This window comes from Gracilinanus agilis, chromosome 2 (assembly GCF_016433145.1).
Source record: "Gracilinanus agilis isolate LMUSP501 chromosome 2, AgileGrace, whole genome shotgun sequence".
Taxonomy (NCBI): Eukaryota; Metazoa; Chordata; class Mammalia; order Didelphimorphia; family Didelphidae; genus Gracilinanus; species Gracilinanus agilis.
Genome location: NC_058131.1, coordinates 465,036,334 through 465,049,334, shown reverse-complemented (window position 1 = coordinate 465,049,334; position 13,001 = coordinate 465,036,334). Strand labels below are relative to the sequence as shown.

At 35.2% G+C, this 13,001-nt stretch overlaps 1 pseudogene; it reads left to right on the top strand.

Annotated features, from left to right (window-relative positions):
- The first annotated feature begins 10,584 nt into the window (after positions 1-10,584).
- LOC123233993 lies at positions 10,585-11,924 on the top strand (annotated as a pseudogene).
- The last annotated feature ends 1,077 nt before the right edge of the window (positions 11,925-13,001 follow it).

Genomic DNA, 13,001 nt, shown 5'->3' with positions numbered 1-13,001 from the left:
CACACACACACACACACACACACACACACACACACACTTCCTGCAATATGCAATATGTAGTTTGCCTCCACTGAGAAATATCATTCATGGTAATATAAACTACAAAATCTTAGAATCAATAAGGAGTAGAAAGGGATTGAAATGAAGATAATATTTCCCAAAATAGGAGTATAAGAAATTAATAAGTCTGAAACAGAAGAATAGATGAGAGAGTCAGAGAGGATTAAGTACCGTGCTTATCAGAATAATTAAAGGAAAGGGTAAAATAAACAGAAGAAAGAGAAAAATAGCAAAAAAAAAGAATACTAAAGGAGATTGAGATGAGGCAGACAAATGGAAAAAGGAATGAAATAGGAGTCATTACTGTAAGCAAAATTAAATGAAGGGACAAAGTGCTGATTTAAATGGAATTCAACATTCTGGAGGCCCATGAGCTTTTTAAAACCATGGTATACATATTCACATACATATGTACATATATTTGTTTATTTAGAAAACACAAATTTAACAAGTATGACTTTAAATGTGAATATGCTAAATTCCCAAAGGGAAAAAGAATGGAGGAATGGATAAAAAAAACCAAACTTCAACATTTTGTCATATATAAGAAATACTTTTAAAACATATAGGCAGGGAAATGAGAATTCTTCCATTCAACAGTTCTTCAATAGCTCTTCCATTTCAAGCCTCCCCTATTTTTAAAATTTTTTAAAATTTATTTAGAATACTTTTCCATGGTTATCTGATTCCTGTTTTTCCCACTCCTCTTTCCTCCACCCTCTCGGAAGTGACAAGCAATCCCACTGGGTTATACATGTATCATTGTTCAAAACCTATTTCCATTTTATTCATATTTGCATTAGAGTGATCTTTTAACATCAAAATTCTAATCATATGCCTATCAAATCATGTGATCGATCATATATTTTTTCTTCTGTGTTTCTGTTCCCATAGTTCTTTCTCTGGATGTGGATAGTGTTCTTTCTCATAAGTCCCTCAGTTGTCCTGGATTTACTAGCATTGCCGCTAGTAGAAAAATCTGTTACATTTGATTGTGCCACGTTGTATCCATTTCTGTGTATAATGTTCTCCTGGTTCTACTCCTTTCACTTTGCATCAGTTCCTGGAGGTTGTTCAAGTTCACATGGAATTCTTCCAGTGCATTATTACTTTCAGTACAATAGTATTCCATCACCATCAGATACCACAATTTATTCAGCCATTCCCCAATTGATGGACACCCCCTCATTTTCCAGTTTTTTGCCACCACAAAGAGTGTGGCTATAAATATTTTGTACATGTAGTTTTCCTAATTATCTCTTTGGGGTACAGACACTAGCATAAGAATAAATGGAGCTTTTCTTAAAAAATGATAAATAAAACCTAAAATTATCAGCAAGCAATGTCTATAACCAGAATAAGCTAGAATCTTTCCAGTAAGATCAGGGGTGAAGAAAGGATCCCCCTTAACATATTTTGTTGTCTTCGGGTGGGGTTGGTAATAATTCTCTTCTTTCACAACATGATAAATATGGAAATATATGTTGCATGGTAGCATATGTATAACTCATGAGAAATTGATTACCATCTCAAGGCAATGAGGGAAGATAGGAAAGAATTTGGAACTCAAAATGTGAGAAAACAAATGTTAAGAATCGCTTCTAAATGCTACCCACATTCAGAGGAAGAACTGCAGGAGTGGAAACACAGAAGAAAAACAACTGCTTGAACTCATGGGTTGATGCGGACATGATTAGGGATGTAGATTCGAAACAACTACACCAACACAACTATCAATAATATGTAAATAAGTCTTGATTGATGACAGCTGTTAAAACCAGTGGAAATGTGTGTTGGGTATGGGGGGTGGGTAAAGTGGAGGTGAAGGGGAAAGTAAAAACATGAATCATGTAACCATGGAAAATTTTTCTAAAAAAATAAAATATTTAAATCTTTAAAAAAATTGCTTCTATAGGTAATTAGGAAAATGTTACTGAAAAAAAATCTTAATGCTTTTCTTCTCAGATTTTCCTCAATTTATCCCAGATATATCTTGCTTGTATATATTTATTTGTATATCATCTCCCCCATTAGACTTAGAAGGCCTTGTGAGTAATAATTTTTTTTATTTTGCCTTTCTTCATAATCATATTGCTTAGCATAATGCCAGGTTATAACAGGCACTTAATTAATGCTAGTTGTCTGAGAATGACTCCAAGGAAGAAACATGAGAACACATCCATAACCTTTGAAGTTGAGGATAGTGGTTTTATAGATGTGCAATACTACACATACTATCAGACTTTTTGATGTTTAGTTATTTGGGGACTTTTTTCCTTCATTTTTATTCTACTTCATAAGGAGTGGTTTTCTGGAGGGAGGAAAGAAAGTTACTTTGAAAACAGGTAATATAAAAATAAAATATTTTTATAATTAAGATAAAAAATAACTATAGACAATATAAAACACATCGGGGGTCTACCCACCATGACAAATTGAGGGAATATATGAATACAATTACAAACACTTTTCACATCAATATATTCAGATCTAAACAATTAGGGGAATATTAATTGCCTGTATACTGCCAAGAGTAAAAAAAGCAACAATTTACATAGACTCTAGATATGCCTTTGGAATATGTCATGTAGTGGTTATGCTATGGCTCCAAAGGGAGTTTTTAACCTCTGCTGGAAAGTATGTCACAAATGCAGAGATGATTAATGAAATGCTTTCTGCTCTCTAACTACCTGAAGCCCTAGCTGTAGTTCATTTCTCTGCCCATACAGGTGGAACTGACCCTGTCTCTAGAGAAAACCACCAAGCAGATACTGCAGCAAAACTCGCTGCCTTAGAAGAACCTGAATTGATTTTAACTTTGGCAACTAGTAACAACTCAAATTTATCTCTCTCTTATAATGAACTGGAAGTGGGAAAGTAGGAACAAAAGTTTAAAGTAACAACTCAAATTATAATGAAAAGGAAGTGGAAAAGTAGAAAGAAAAGTTTAAAGTAAAACAGATAAATGGGGTATGGATGTCATATGAAGGAAAACCCCTACTCTCTAGAAGTTTTTATCACCAAATATGCTTATCCAGTCAAAAGAAAGATCACTTTAGCACCCAGGGTATTGTAGACTCTGTTAAAAAAGTGTGGATAGCCCAAGATATAACTACCATAGCCTCTAAGGTGTATGCAGCCTGTCCTACTTGCCAGGCCTACAATCAACATGCTTTTCATGGCAAAGCTTTTGGTGGGCATCCTCTGGCTTACACACATTTTGAGCATTTACAAATTGACTTTATTGCTATGCCTAAGGCTAGACATTATAAATTTTGTCTGGTCATAGTGGATCAGCTGACCAGAGGGCTGGAAGCATTCCTAGCACCCTCCTTGCTTTGGTCTGCCAGCAGGAATTGATTCAGACAGAGGAACTCATTTTACTGATTCTGTTTTGTCTCAAATTTAATTGCTTTTGGATAGATTAAACCAATGTAAAATTGACAATTTTACTTAAATTAATCTACTCATTCAGAGCCATATCAAACTATAAAAAATTATTTTATAGACTTAGAAAAATAATAAAATTCATATGACAATAATGTCAAGAGCATCAGTTTAAAAAAGTGTGAAGTAAGGAGCTTAGTACCAGATATCAAACTGTATTACAAAACAGTAAATATCAAAACATCTGGTTAAGAAATGAGTGGTGGATCAGTGAAATAGATTAAGTACACAATATGCAGTAGTGATCTAAATAATAAATAAATACTAATAAATAAATAAATAATCCAGTGTCTGCTAAACTCCCAAATCCAAGCACTTGGGATAAGAACTCACTAGTTGAAAAAATTTGCTTGGAAAACTGGAAAGCAGTTAGGCAGAAACTAGAAATACACTACCATTCACACTAAATATCAATATTAGGTAAAAATAGGTTTAAAATTTAGATATAAATAGTGATCTCATAAGTAAATTAGGAAAGCATGGAAAATTCAGTCTGACAGAAGATCCATAGATAAGTAAAAAACTGATGGCCAAAGAAGAGATTAATAAAGATCATGGGAAGGAAATCAGATAATTTTTATTACGCTAAATTGAAAAGTTTTCACACAAATACAATGAGCTAGCCAAGATTAGAAGGAATGCAGGAAACAGAAAAATAGTCAGAGCATTTTTCTCTGATAAAAAGTCTTATATATAAAAATACAAAGAACTGAGCCAAATTTATAAAAAAAATGTCATTCTCCAATTGGCAAATAATCAAAGGATATGAACAGGTAGTTTTAGAATAAAGAAATAAAAAGTATCAATAACCATATTTAAAATGCTCTAAATCACTATTGAATCAGATTAAATTACTTTTGAAATGCAAATTAAAATAAGTCTGAAGTATATCCTAACATCTATCAGGTTGGCCAACATGACAGAAAAAAAAAAAAACATGATAAATGTTGAAGGGAATATAGGAAAACTAGGATCCACTGTTGGTGGAGTTATGACTTGATCAAACTGTTCTGGAGAGCAATCTAGAACTGTGGTCAAAGGACTCAAAAACTGCATACCCTTTGATCCAAAAATAGTACTACTAGTTTTGTATCCTAAAAATATAAAAAGGGGGAAATACTCATTTGTACAGTTATTGCTGCTCTTTTTGTCATTACAGAATTGGAAATCAGCATCATCCATTAATTAAGAAATGGTTGAACAAGTTGTGGTATATGATTTTAATGGTATACTATTATGCTATAAAAAATGATGAGCAGGATGATTTTGGAAAAAGCCTGGAAGGACTTGCATAAACTTATAAAAAGTGAAATAGGGGCAGCTGGGTAGCTCAGTGGAGTGAGAGTCAGGCCTAGGGACAGGAGGTCCTAGGTTCAAACCCGGCCTCAGCCACTTCCCAGCTGTGTGACCCTGGGCAAGTCAATTGACCCCCATTGCCCACCCTTACCACTCTTCCACCTATGAGACAATACAGCGAAGTACAAGGGTTTAAAAAAAAAGGGAAATGAGCAGCAACAGAAGAATATCATACACAGTAATAGCAATATTTTTCCTTGAACACCTATGAATGACCTGGTTACCCTCAGCAATAGAATGATCCAAAACAATCCCAAAAATACATGATGAAAAATTTTGACTGCAGAACAAAACATATTATATTTCAATTTCTCTTTTTTTTTGAGATCTTTTCCACAAAATTACTAAAATAGAAAAATATTTTTGATTATTTCTTTTTATCTGAGGAAGGAGGAAGATTCAGAGGGATTAGAGGAGGAAAAGAATTTGGGAGTAAATTTTTTCCCACTTTTCTTCTCATTTTTGTTCTATCTTTCTTATTTGGTTCTTGAACTCCTTTTTGGGTTCCTCAAGAACTTGTGACCTATTTCCATTTTTTTTTGGAAAGCTTAGATGTTTTTGCTTGTCTGTCACTCTCAACCATTACTTCTGTAGTTTACTCTTTCTCTCCATAGAAATTATCCAGTGTCAAAAGCTTTTTTTGATGCTGCTTACTCCTTTTACTACTAGAAGATTAGGGTACCTGTATGTTGGTGGACATTGCTTTCTTAGCTTCTGTTTTGTAGTGCTATGACTTGGTAGTATCTTCCCTTCCTAGTCAGAAGTCTGAGTGAGGGGGGCAGACATTTCTTTGTGTAGTGTGCTTTAAAACATTTTGCTCTGAGGCTATTTTTCCTATCTCCACTGCCTCTGCTTGTTTCTGCCCAATCTCTGTGCTTTGCTACCCAGGTTCTGCGCTCTTCAGCCTTGGTCCCAAGTCTCACTGCCAAAGCTTTTTACTGCCCTCAGGGGTAAGTCTGTGGTGCCCTCAGCCAATCCTGAGAATTTAGAGATTGCATGGCCCTTGCTCTGACTCTGGCATGGTAGGTAGTGTGGAGGAGGGGTGATCAGCTTGCTCTTTGATAAATGTAGTTTTGCCCCCTTATAGTGTGGAAATCTCCAAACCCTGCTTACCTTTAAGGCTATGTCCATTGGGGGAGCCCCTTTACTTGTCTGATTTTGATTTCTGTCCTTTTGAGATGCTTTGTAACAATTGGTTGGAAGGAGATTCAGAAAGCTCCTGCTACTCTGCCAACATCTTAGCTCCTCTGGGAGTAAAATTTTTTTAAAGAATGTTAAGATTTATGTGTAGTTGAGGAAAATAAAATATTATTTAAAATGACAGATCTTGGAGAAAATATGCCCTGTTCATGGACTTGGATCTCATCGAACCATTCTGAAGAGCAATTTGGAACTAAGGGTAAAAGGCTAAAAAATTGCACACACCCTTTGACCCAGTGGGACTATTCCTATTTCTAAATACCAAAGAGATGAAAGAAAAAGTTATAGGACCTATATTTATCCCCAAAACCCACATATTTATATCAGCTCTTTTTGTGGTGGTAAAGAAATGGAAATTAAGGGGAAGTCCATCATTTGGAGAATGACTGATTTGGTTGTGGTTTGTGATTGTAGTGTAATACTCCTGTGCTATAAGAAATGATGAGCAAGATGGTTTTAGGAAAAAAATAGGGAATATTTTATATATGAAACAATACAAAGTGAAGTGAGCAGAACAGGGAAATATTGTGTACATTAGCAGCAACATTATTTGATGATAAAGTGTGAATGAGAGCTATTCTGAATAATAGAAAAATATAAGACAATTTAAGCCCTCATGATGAAAAACATTATACACCTTCAGAGAAGGAACAAGTGGAGTCTGAATACAGATCAAAGCATACTTTTAAAACTTTTTTCTTTTGTTTCTGTTGTCTTTTTTTGGCAACATGACTAATATGGAAATAAGTTTCACGTGACTTTCCATGTTAATTCATATGAAATTGCTTGCCATCACATGGAGGGCAAAAGGGAATGAGGGAGAGGGACAATTTGGAACTCAAAATACTAGAATGCTACAAATTATTTTCAATGAAAACCACAGAAATTCAAAAGCTATTGGTCTAGATATACATGTTGGTGAATACAACCATTCCCACAGCATGACATGTAGCTTGATAGTTTATCTATCAATTAAATCCAATTCATTATTACATATATCTTAGATAGATAGTGAAAAAGGATAATGAGTGATGGTCCAAAATTAAGTAGAAAGTGAAAAGGGGAGCTCAATAAAACATTTGAAAAAATAATGTAGTACTTTTTGTGATCATAAAATGTTTCATACTATGATAGCCCATCTTAAGCACCAGTACCTTCCTAGTGGTGCTATTTGGCTGCAAAATAGAAGACTCTGTAATTTTATAATTATCAAAATTACAAGAAAACTTAAGGAAATGGAAATATGTATAATTTTAAGAAGGCTATAGAATATTAATTAATTATGATTTGCATATCAGAAATGGTATGAAAATTTTTTCATTGACATGTATGACTGCAAAATGATATTACTTGATACCTATTTCCATATTATTCATTTTTTGTAATAGATAAATCTTTTAAAACCAAACCCCCAAATCATATCCCATATAAACAAGTGATAAGTGATATGTTTTTCTTCTGGATTTCTATTCCCACTGTTCTTTCCCTTGATGTGGATAGCATTCTTTCTCATAAGTCCCTCAGGGTTGTCCTAGATCATTGCATTGCTACTAGCAGTAAAGTCCATTACACTGGATTAAAAAAAAGAGGATATTACCTGCTTATGCAAGAAGAATGACAGGCAACACATGGATAATGTGACTGAAAGTTCTTTATCACAGAGATTAAAGATCCAGTGAATAGCATCTGATATGTAGCATTAGCTTCCTCTATAGAGGATATGTGGAAATTTATGCACAGGAACTATGCTGGATGAGAAGACATAGAAGGAATGTTATCTTCACTGGAAAAGGAAGTGCTGACACTGATGAAATTCAGGATCTAAGTGTCCTGATAGCTGACTCACCTCTAATTGCTTACCAATGCTGCCAGTAAATATTCATTTTTCTTCCCTTCCATGCTATTACAAGACTTTAGGTTTATATAAACAGAGTTGTTAAGAAAATCTACAGTAATAAATTGGCCCTTCCCTAGAAAATAATATACAAAGGATATTATAAGACAAGAGAATGATGTAAAAAAGATAGCAAAGGTGCCCCTCTGGTCACTATAGAGATTATTATCTTTTCATCATCTTTTCTCCTTTGTGGAACAAAAGGTTTCCTGAAAACCATTTCCCTATGGGAAGGCTTTTTCTTTTTGTAAAAATGCAAAACAAAGTCTTCACATTCATGTGACTCAGAGACATATTTTGGGAAAGAATTTGACTTATACTATGTTCATGTTTCAATCTTGTCACATTCAATTACTGTTGATTATGAGTCATGACAGAAAATTAGAGGTTCCTCTGAAAGCTTTGAGATATTTCATATCTTTTTCCTGTGTTTCTTTCTCCTCTGCCCAGATTTTAGCATTAAGCCAACTCAGCAGGAAATGTGCGTCACTATTTTATATACGGTGCTTAACACAATGCTGGTACCCAATTAACTATAATAAGCATTATTTATAAGTGTATAGGACACACATGGAGCACATAGCCTACCAATAAATTACTACTACGTTCTATTGTTTTCCTCTCAGCAGCTTGAAATCATCTTCCTGCTTCTTTCTTCCTAGATCCCTTCAATCTATCAAATATTCCTCAGATACTCTTCTCCTGATCTCTTCTTTAACTTTTGATTAAAAATGTGGTCTACATTCAAGACCCTTAAACATTCCACCTCTGTGAGTGTGGGGTAGGGGAATATATGGTTCTTCTGAGTTCCAAACGTTGCACAATTGTTGTAGTCCCAAATATACCTTGTTCCTTAGGTTCAGGCTAAGTCATGATAAATACCTTCGTAGAGAAAGCCTACTCTAATGAGTTTCTGCTCTCTAGCTGACCTGAGGGGATTGAAACCTAATGGTAAAGCTAGCAATTAACTTTCAAGACTCTAGACCTTACCAGCTTGGGGAATTTGGCAATCTATGTAAGATGGAAGGTCTTTAGCTTTTTTAAGTGTACCATTACTGGATGTTTAGTTCATTGAAAAGAGTAATAGATGAGAGGACTTGCATTCATATATAATTCTCTTAAATATTATGAGCCTCCATTTCCTCATTTTTAAAGTAAAAACAAGTTGGACTAAATGATTGCTAATCCCCCCTCTTATTCTAAGTCAATAATTCTTTGGTCCTATGATCAAATTGCAAGATACAACCAAACTTATGAGTATTGAGTGAAACAGAAAAGTTGTCCCTCTCTAGTTTTTATCAGCTTTGCCTTTTAAATCTTCACCAAATGCTGACTTGTCTCAAATATTTTTGTACCAAATTTTAACATTAATAGATGCAATGTAAAAAAATACCTGAAACAGTTGTATTGTTTTCAGTCCACTTTTTCAGCAGAAAAACTACTCTTTTCTGAATTACATTAATTTAGCTTCAAAATGTAAAATTTATTTTAAAATAATAACATACTATTTTTTTCATGAAATAAAGTAAAAAAGCTAGAGCTAAGAAACTCTAAAAAATAAATTAGACTTTTATAGGTATCTTTAGAAAGGAAATGGGAAGTCCTAAAAAAATTAGCCAGAAATACTCCATAGAATAAAAAGTCATCTCTTCTGTGGAAAATCCAACCCACAGTGACTCCATAAAGCAAGAGTTCTAAAGAAAAACAAATGAAGACTTTAGTTTTACATTTTGGAGATTGTCTTTCACTTAGCTAAATAGGTGGCCATTGATGTGATGTGATTTCAGAATTTTCTACAAAGGATATCTTATACCCCAAGATGAATCTGATTTTCTTGTTCATGTCTAAAATATCTTCTTATTAAAATAGTTCCTTCTAGAATTTTGCTAGGAATTAATGTTAAATTTACCTAACTTCCATACTTTTCCTTCTACTCCTTTTCAAATCTTAGGATTATGTTTGGTCACCTCCAGTCTTCTGACACTTTATCCATTTAACACAAATTCTCATATATTGCCAACAGTAGCTATGTAATCATATCTGAGAGTGTTTGGCAGAATAAAATTTTAGATATAAGTTTATTTTAACTAAGTAGATGCTCTCTTTTATTCATCTCTTTTATTGGAATAAAAGTCCTTCTAATGTATCTTTGCTCTCTCCTTTCCCATTTTTTCATTTTTATTTGCAGTTAGGAACAAAACAGTTTCAAGAATCTCTAATCTTGTCATTGTAGCTATTCCCTTCATTATAATCTCACCAAATATTAGCACATGTTCATGAAATAAAATGGGTAAAATCATCGCTTTGTGCCTAAGACCTTATGAATTTCTTTATATCATTAGACTGGTCTTTGGACAACAGATTAATATTTCATTATAGGGACTAAATTAAAAATCTTTCCAACTTAGTAGAATGACTATCTTTGGAAATCCTGAGTAATCAAAACAATCATGAGAGATAAAGTAGGACTTTAAGCCAAAGCAAAACAGGAGTTGAATTTTATAGACCTAAAAAGTTGGAAGGGAAATTGTCAGTCACCAATCTCAACAAGAATATCTTCTATAAAAGTGGGACTGGTGCATGCGGCTCGTGTTCCTATAATAAAAACCAACCCAATGACCTAAGCCATGTTTTCAGAGCAAGCTTCAAAGAGCATCCACACATTTGCTGCACCATCAACTGAGTCCACTTTTCTTCCAGTACTTGTGATGACTTGTGGGAGGCAAAGCCCACAATGACTTATATTAACTCTTCTCAAAATTTCCTTCTGGGGGAGGAAAGCCCACATATATGTGCCACCCACCTTATTCATAAGATGCCTCTCCTGGTGAACTGGCCATGACAATGTTGGAGCAATGAAGTGAGTATAAGGAAGCTCTGTGAACTGCAGCCTGAAGAGAAATGTATGGTTGGACTTCTCTTCATGTCCATGCAGCTACAGCCTTCTCTCTTCAGGGAAATCAGTGAAGCTTGTAACTCTATTGCCCTAATCTCCTTGAAACAAATGTATTCACTCAGATCAGAGTTGAATCTGGAAAATGAGTTACAGTGCATCAAACTGGAAAGCGCTTTTGATATGTTCAAATTGGCAAAAGAAATCGTATTGGGCTTCATGCAGTATGATGGCAAGTTCCTGGTGGAAGATCATTGCATTGCAGACCTGCCACCCCAGAAAGCTATAACAATGCCAGATGCAGACAGGTTTGTGCTACTGATATCTGGGCTGGGCCTGGGTGGATTCAGAAGTGAAAGCCTACTGGGGACCCAGTTAATGATGGATGTAGTGATGGGACAGCTAGGAGATGAAGGAGAACAGAACAATTACACCCACATCTCTTATGTCATTCTTGCTGGAATCTTTGAACACACAGAGCAGAGACTCCATCAGTAAGGCTAAATATAAGAAATCATAGACAGCTAATGTGGAAGCTATCAAGATATTGGATGAGATCCTATTATGGCCAAGTGTCCAAGTGCTCATGGATGTGTGGTGAATTTGACCCAACAAACTACATGCTACCTCAATAGCTACTTCTTCCTTGCATGTTCCCATTGACTTCTGCCTATTCTACACTGTAGCTGGTCACCAGCTAGATATTTTCTGCTACAGCAGAATGGGAGATCATCCAGAGATGCTGGAATGAACTCTTCAGGTTGACCATATCAGCTCCACTGCAACTGACTCTAGTACATTCCCCATTCTATAAAAACAGACCCCATTCATCATCCCTGAGTTCCCCCTCCCCAATCTACTTTGGTGGCAACACTCCTAAACTTCAACTGCAAAATGTTCAGAGGGCCTGAAGAGCAAACTGTCTCACTGGTCATTGTTTCCAACTTCAGCACCACCCAGACTGCTTGCCTGGTGAACCATAGAAGCCTGGCTTCTCAGCCAATCAACTTCTCTAGCTTCAGTGTTGAGGAAGATAATACCTTGCAGGAGGCCTGGCTTGAGCTTGGAAGGTAGAATCAGCAGAAATGGCCTGTGACTATGATGTTATTTAAGCTAAACCATGGGTTGAAAGAAAACCTGATATGATATCAGGGGACTCCTATAAAAATAGGACCTGGAGTTAAAAGATTATAAAGCTTCCTTCATGCCAATGAACCTAGTGTGTGTCAGGATGTTGGCAGCTTGGAACTCTGCAAATGAAACCTGAAGATTTGTTTCCTGTCCAAAAAAACAGAATCTCTTCTATAACAATGCTTCTCAAGGTGTGGTCTGGGGACCCATTGGAGTCCTTGAGAACCTATCAGCGAGTCAGCAAGGTCAAAATAATGCAAATAAACAATACAATACAAAATACATAATTATACAAAGGCATTTAAATTTCTAATAAAGTAAATATATATCTATCATCTATCTATGTATATCTTCATATCTCTGTATATTTGTGTGTATGTATATATGTATGTATGTATCCCACATAAACAAAAGCTTCTTGGAGTCTTCAATTAATTTTTTTAATTTTAAAAGTTTATTTATTTAATTAATTTAGAATTGGTTTCCATGGTTGCATGACTCATGTTTTTTCCCTCCCCTCTTCTCAACCCCATCCTGTAGCCAACAAGAAATTTCACTGGGTTTTGCATGTGTCATTGATCCAGACCTATTTCCATATTATTAACATTTGCACTAGGGTGATCATTTAGAGTTTATATCCCTGATCATATTCCCACCGAACCATGTGATCAGGCAGTTACTTTTCTTCTGTGTTTCTACTTCCACAGTTCTTTCTCTGGATGTGGATAGCATTCTTTCTCAAAAGTCCCTCAGAATTGTCCTGGATCAGTGCATTGCTGCTAATTGAGAAGTCCATTGAATTTTATTGTGCCACAGTGTATCCATTTCTGTGTACAATGTTCTACTTGTTCTGCTCTTTCATTCTGATCAATTCCTAGAGGTCATTCAGTTCACATGGAATTCCTCCAGTTCGTTATTCCTTTCAGCACAATAGTATTCCATCACCAGCAGATACCACAATTTGTTCAGCCATTCCCTAATTGAAGGGCATCCCTTCATTTTCCAATTTTTTGCCACCAC